Raw genomic sequence first — 7,942 nt, forward strand, 5'->3', positions numbered from 1 at the left:
ATCAGGCACTCTATCTATCAGATCTAGGCCCTTAAATCTATTTCTCACTTCACTGTATAGTCATAGGGATTTGATTTAGGTCATACCTAATGGTCTAGCTGTTTTCCCTACTTTCTTCAATTTAACTCTGAATTTGGCAATAATGAGTTCATGATCTGAGCCACAGTCAGCTCCTGGTCTTGTTTTTGTTGACTGTATAGAGGTTCTCCATCTTTGACTGCAAAGAATATAATCAATCTGATTTCAATGTTGACCATCTGGTGATGTCCATGTGCAGAGTCTTCTCTCGTGTTGTTGGAAAAGGGTGTTTGCTATGGCCAGTGCATTTTCTTGGCAAAACTCTATTAGTCTTTGCCTTGCTTCATTCTGCATTCCAAGGCCAAATTTGCCTGTTACTCCAGGTGTTTCTTGACTTCCTACTTTTGCATTCCAGTTCCCTATAATGAAAAGGACATATTTTGGGGGTGTCATTTCTAAAAGGTCTTGTAGGTCTTCAGAGAACCGTTCAACTTCAGCTTCTTCAGAGTTACTGGTTGGGGCATAGACTTGGATTACTGTGATATTGAATGGTTTGCCTTGGAAACAAACAGAGATCATTCTGTCATTTTTGAGATTGCATCCAAGTACTGCATTTCGGACTCTGATTCCTAGAATGTCAAGGTTCACTCTTGCCATCTTTTGTTTGACCACTTCCAGTTTGCCTTGATTCATGGGCCTACCATTCCAGGTTCCTATGCAATATTGCTCTTTACAGCATCGGACCTTGCTTCTTTCACCAGTCACATCCACAGCTGGGTATTGTTTTTTCTTTGGCTCCATCCCTTCATTCTTTCTGGAGTTATTTCTCCACTGATCTCCAGTAGCATATTGGGCACCTACTGACCTGGGGCGTTCCTCTTTCAGTATTCTATCATTTTGCCTTTTCATACTGTTCATGGGGTTCTCAAGGCAAGAATACTGAAGTGGTTTGCCATTTCCTTCTCCAGTGGACCACATTCTGTCAGACCTCTCCACCATGTCCCTCCCGTCTTGGGTTGCCCCACGGACATGGCTTAGTTTCATTGATTTAGACAAGGCTGTAGACCTAGTGTGATTAGTTACTGCCTCTCTAATTGCCACTAACTTTCACCTGATGAAGATGATAGGTTTCCCTCTAAAAGGTGTATCATAAACACACACATCAAATATAAGACACAATTCACTTTGAGAAATGTTAAAACGTGACTCAGATTCAATAGTCATTTTTAAGTATTAGGTTGGTTGTTTTCGACACTTCGCTCATGAAGAAGTAAGCGCAAGATTTCATTAGGTGAAAATTGCAACCTTCATTAACATACAGATTTTAAAAAACTGAGTAGGCTTAAATTCTTCTATTTTTCTCATAGTATAAAAATTTATTACTGTACCATGAAGGGGTATCATATTGGAAAAAGCTATAGATCATAGGTCACAGACAGAGCCTCAAGGTAAGTATGATTGTCAAGAGCACAAATCTCATTAGTCCCCAAGGCCACTTCTGTCCACTTCTGAGTTTTTCTTGCCCAATCATGTAGGATATTGTGTTCTGTTTTTGAAAAGAAAGATCATGACTGTAAAGTACTGAGGTAAATGATCTTAAATGTTCATTGCTTGCACTGCCTCATTTCCATGCAGTAATAGTTGAATGGAGATGTTAAATATCTTGACTGATGATTGAATAAATACAAACCTTAAAGACATAAACCAGAAACAAAGAATGTTTGCTTATTATGACTATAACTCTAATCTTAGGAATTTAGAAAAACCAAACGATTGTGGTTTCATAGATTTAAATGACTTGCCTTGCATTTTATCACCCTGGGTAATAAGTTCAAATATCTCAAGTAGATAATGAAATAGTTCAAATGGGTAAGAAAGCAGGAGTAGTTCATTTACAAAGGGCATTACATGTGACCCATGTCCACTCCTAACCTTGTAGCTATTAATGAGTCTTATAACAATGACATACCTGGCTATGTGCTATTGAAGGAAAGTGTAGATTTTTTTGAGTATGGCCTTCATGGTCTCCTTTATCATGCACAAAATTTGAGAATTGAACTTTGTGGTTTCTTTACCTACTGTCTCAGTTTTATAGGTAATATGATTGTTTTATTATAAGTGTGATCTTTTACATGATTGAAGACAGTTGAATTCTTGTCATAAAGTTTACTCTTATTCTCTGCAAGAGTTAAAATGAGGTAGAGTTACAACAAAATCATTATGGTTTGGGGACGTGTCTGTCAATCATTTTAAGTAATTGTCTCCTCCCCCCAAATGAAATTTTTGATACATTATTTTCCCCTAATCACTCTGTCCTTTAATATTTGATACCACTTGAGAGTCCCTTGGACTGCAAGGAGATCCAACCAGTCCATTCTGAAGGAGATCAGCCCTGGGATTTCTTTGGAAGGAATGATGCTAAAACTGAAACTCCAATACTTTGGCCACCTCATGTGAAGAGTTGACTCATTGGAAAAGACTCTGATGCTGGGAGGGATTGGGGGCAGGAGGAGAAGGGGACGACCGAGGATGAGATGGCTGGATGGCATCACTGACCTGATGGCCGTCAGTCTGAGTGAACTCTGGGTGTTGGTGATGGACAGGGAGGCCTGGCGTGCTGCGATTCATGGGGTCACAAAGAGTCAGACACGACTGAGCGACTGAACTGAACTAAACTGATATGTATAAAAATAGACACATGCTATTTATATACTATATGCTTATCTGTTTTCATAGAAAATCACTTATTTACTTTTATGTCCCATGAACCAATTTTTGCCCTCAATAATTGGCTGTAATATAATAATCTAAGTATATCCAGAGATGTCTTAAAAAATTAAGCAAAATTTGTTGATGTGAGGGCCTCTGGAGTTAGGCAGGAGTAGATAAAATGAACATGTAACACAGGGTGAGGGACTAGGTTGAAAATGACCTTGAGGTTAGAGTGGCAGATAGACAGACACTGGTTCTATAAGGATCTATTTATTCCACACATTAAATTCATTCCATTGTACCTAGAAGTGTGGGATGGGGAGAGGAGAGGGGATATATGTATAATTATGACTAATCTGCATTGTTGTACGGCAGAAACCAACACAATATTATAAAACAATTTTCCTAAAATTAAAAAAATAAATTGAAGAAAAGAGAATTTAAAAAATCATTCCATCGTGAATAAATGTTTCAATTACTGATGTTTTAGATACCACATAAAAATTATACTGAAAATAAATGATTATAATTTCAAATAAAAGTAATGATTAAAGGAATTGAAAGTGACCAATTAATGATAATGATTTTTAGGAAAGATAAAAGCTTCAACTATGAAAAGAAATGTAAAAAAAAAATTGAAAATATGACTGTTCTTATGCAAAGGACCTCTCTTTCCCTTTTGTTGTTAGTCACTCAGTCATGCCCAAGCAAACATTTATGACCCGATGGACTGTAGCATGCCAGGATCCTCTGTGCATGGAATTCTCCAGGCATGGTTACTGGAGTGAGTTTCCATTTCCTTTTTCATGAGCTCTTTTCCAACCAGGGATCAAACCAGTGTCTTCCACATTGCAGGCAGATTCTTTAATGACTTGAGCCACCAGTGAAGCTGAAAGGAACTCTACTTTTAAAGTTAAATATTGAAAACATTAATGCTTGATTACTAGGTGGTTTCTGCTTTACAAAAAAATATTTTTGATGTGGACCATTTCTGAAGTCTTTACTGAATTTCTTATAATGTTTGCCAAGAGGCATGTGATATCTTAGATCCCTAACTGGGGATCAAACTCTTATCCCCTGCATTGGAAGGTGAAATTTTAACCACTGGATTACCAAGAATGTCTGTTAGATTATTTCTTTATGCCCTAAGTACTTACAAGTTTGAGAGGAGTAGGCATCAGATTAAATGATGTGAACAATGGAAAAATGATGAAAGATAAATTCATTTTTATTTCCTTTACATTAGATCTCATTGGAAGCTGAGCAAACACAATGTTAAAGGAAAACTATACAGAGGTGACTGAGTTTATCCTCCTGGGACTGACAGATCAAGCTGACTTGCAGCCTGCCCTTTTTGTGGTCTTCCTAGTCATCTACCTGATCACAGTCATCGACAATGTAAGCATGATTTTGTTAATCAGAACTGACTCAAAGCTTCAGACTCCAATGTACTTCTTCCTCAGCCACCTCTCCTTTATAGATCTCTGTTATGCCACCACTGTCACTCCTCAGATGCTGGTTCATTTCTTATGCAAGAGGAAAACCATTTCCTTCCTTGGCTGCTTTATACAGTTCCACTTTTTCATTGCCTTGGTGATTGCAGATTATTACATGCTCACAGTGATGGCTTACGATCACTATGTGGCCATCGGCAAACCATTGTTATATGGCAGCAAGATGTCCCGAGGTGTCTGCCTTTCTCTTGTTGCTGCTCCTTATTCTTATGGCTTTGCAAATGGTCTTGCCCAGACCATCCTGATGCTCCGTCTCTCCTTCTGAGGACCCAATGAAATCAACCACTTTTACTGTGCGGACCCACCTCTCCTAGTCCTGGCCTGCTCAGATACTAATTTCAATGAACCTGCCACGTTCATGGGGGCTGGTTTCAACCTCATGTGTTCTCTCATCATCATCTTCATCTCCTACATTTTCGTCTTTAGACCCATTCTGCATATCCGCTCTGCAGAAGGGAGGCACAGGGCCTTCTCCACCTGCGGGTCTCTCCTGACAGCTGTCACTGCCTTTTATTGGACACTGTTCTGCATGTATCTGAGGCCCCCTTCTGAGACAACAGGGCAAAGTTGTAGCTGCTTTTTTATATCTTTGTGAGTCCTATGCTACATCCTTTGATCTACAGCCTTAAGAATAAAGATGTTAAAAACACAGTAAGGAGAAAGATAGAAAGGAAATTTTTTTCCCAAGTATGGTGCACATTTTGATCACAGGTATGTAACATATCCATATTGTCTGATCAATTAGTGAGTTATTTAAATTAAAAAATCATTTTGGCTCTGAATTATTTTTTCTTTTGTAATTCACATATAAAACTTGGAATACTGTTAGCCTATTGTTAGTTGTGACTCAGTGTATTAAAAAAAACACCACATATAAATTAAAACACAAGACCAAGCAGCATTGTTATTGCTGTATAAAACTAATAAAGGACAGTTTATGATATCCACTTTACTCATAATTGTACAGAGTTTTAATATACAGTCCTACAGCTTTCCAAACAAGGATGTAAAAAAGAGCAATAAGCAAAGTGTTACAAGAGAAATTGTTTGTCAAATCAGATACACATTTCACCAGATGTATGTAATATATCTCTAACTAATCAGAGATAATTTTCTGTTAATAAATCACTCTTCCTATTGGCTTATTTTTCTTTTGTAATTCACTTATAAGACTTGGAGCGATGTGTCAGATCATTAGCTTGTGTTATTTTAGTGTATGTAAAATAAATGTCATATAGGAATTTAATGACAAGACCAGACAGTATTGTTATTGCTCTGTAAAATTACTAAGGACAGATCGTTCTATTCACAGTACTCATAATGGTACAAAGTTATAAAAGACAAATTCACCAAGTTGTGCTAAGACAATGAAATTTGTTTGATTTGGAGGGTTTGTAGTTTCCGAAATATTTTCAAAAACTTATCAGCCGTATCAGGAAAAGAGGTTTTTCTCTTTGTTTGCTTGATTTTTTTCCTTTGTTCACATTATGTATCAGTGAAGATCACTGTGTATCCTATTACTCTAAGAAACTTGTTTAGATGTTAGTACTGGTCCAATGGAATCCTCATTCTTAAATCATTTGGCAGAAATGCCAAATTGCTTTTAGATTTTGAAAAAAAAAAAAAAGAATCTTTTGACTTGTTTACCAAAAGGTGTCCTGCTTTTAAAACTGATATTTTACTTTCATTCATCATTTTTTTTTCCTTTGCAAAGTCATCTTTATTATATTTTAGTCTAACTTTTTTTCAGTGATGATTACATGCTTTGATTCATACAAGTTTCAGAAAAGTTGGAAAGATCTACATAATTCTTTTATGCCTTTTATATGCATTCATCATTTTTATTATGACATTTTACCAGCTCACAATCATAAACACAAAATAATATAAAGAGCACTTGTCTAAGCATAACAAATCATTGCTAAGTATTCACACAATAACACTTTTGTTTAGGATTCACACATCTCCATGTCATGGACCCCACTGCTTACCTTTGGCATCTCCTCCTGAGGCATACAAGTGGGGGAATCTTATGGTGCTGGAAAACTCTCAGAAGAGATGGCAGTTGAGCAGTATATGGTTCTATTCGGCCAAGCTAGTTGATTTCTCTGCTTTTTTCAGATCTTCAGTATCCCCACACAAGTTTTATTGTTTCACACATAAGACATGAGAGAAATGTTTGTGTATTTTTCTCTTTTCTTTGCATAGTTCTTTAAACATGGAGTTTATATTATTAAATTATGTCAAGTAATAAGTTAGTATTATTCCTCATAACAGTTATAGTTTCTATCTCATTTCTGATACTTAAAAGCTAAAAGTTGTTTCTGATAATCATAGCTCTTTAGCGGTATGTTTATTGTTTCCAGTGCAGTCAGTTCAGTTCAGTCACTCAGTCATGTCTGACTCTCTGCAACCCCATGGACTGCAGCATGCCAGGCTTCCCTGTCCATTACCAACTCCCAGAGCTTGCTCAAACTTGCGTCCATCAAATCAGTGATGCCATCCAACTATCTCATCCTCTATCATCTCCTTCTCCTTCTGCCTTCAATCTTTCCTAGCATCAGGGTCTTTTCTGTTCAGTCAGTTCTTTGCATCAGGTGGTCAAGGTATTGTGTCGGGAGCCCTGTTAGGCATTACTGACAAAATGGAGGCATGGCCCCAAACCCCTCTCTTTGTCCTGCAGGCACAGACTCGGGATGAAGGAGTTAGGCCTTGTGATTCTGACTTGTTTTTTCCTCTCCTCGGCTGAGTTGACTGAAAAGGAATATTAAGGTGCTTATTGTTCTTGAGAGAAGCATGAGAAGGCACAAAGCCTTCTGCAGCTGTGCTCAGAGAATAATTCATAAAGTTAATCATTGACATTTGTTTAAGGACTTTTACAAAAGAGTGTTCCAGGATGAGCACATAGGCCGCAGCTTGAGGCCATGGGAGGGATTGCTATCTGAAGCCTATTTGTGAGGAAAATGTTTATGGCAAAGGAGTTTACTGAATTTAGGGCTTAGAAATAATTAAAATAGTTAGAAGTTAAAGATTTAAGGAATGTTGTAATGTTAGCATATTTTACTATAGCTTACAGAGGTTAGGAATTTTAGAGATACTAATAGCTAGAAGCCTTTTTAAGAGATAGTGAGCTCAGGCTGTTAGGGGCAAACAGGATTTAGAAAGATAAGAAATAAACTGAGGAATGTAGCATGAGTTACAATGCAATCACAAGTTAGCTATAGGACACATAAGAGGAAGTAGATAATAGATGGTAAAGTTGATTCCGAGAGAATCGCTGAAGCAGGAACTCTGTTTGAAGGGCAACAATGATTTATGGAGATAATAATTCTGGGTGAAGAGGAACTGAAAATGTCAAACCTCTGACCTAACGCAAGTTAGTTAAAAGTATAAAAATCTTAAACTTGAAATAAATGCACAGTCTAAGAAAATTGAGAGGCTGCGTCATTACTCAGCGACACCATCCCTCCCTTCAGGTTGAAACCCTGGCTGCTGGAGCTGGACTCCGGCAATATTGGAGTTTCAGTTTTAGCATCAGTCCTTCCAATGGATATTCCGGTCTGACTTCTTCTAGGATAGACTGGTTGTATCTCCTTGCAGTCCAAGGGACTCTTTAGAATCTTCTCCAACACCACAATTCAAAAGCATCGATTCTTCAGCACTCAGCTTTCTTTATAGTCCAGCTCTCACATCCATAC

General features: G+C 37.5%; 1 pseudogene; it reads left to right on the forward strand.

The window, feature by feature from the left end:
* The first annotated feature begins 4,002 nt into the window (after positions 1-4,002).
* LOC138429709 (olfactory receptor 5M5-like) lies at positions 4,003-4,949 on the forward strand (annotated as a pseudogene).
* Positions 4,950-7,942: the final 2,993 nt, after the last annotated feature.

The sequence above is a fragment of the Ovis canadensis genome, chromosome 24, assembly GCF_042477335.2.
Source record: "Ovis canadensis isolate MfBH-ARS-UI-01 breed Bighorn chromosome 24, ARS-UI_OviCan_v2, whole genome shotgun sequence".
Taxonomy (NCBI): Eukaryota; Metazoa; Chordata; class Mammalia; order Artiodactyla; family Bovidae; genus Ovis; species Ovis canadensis.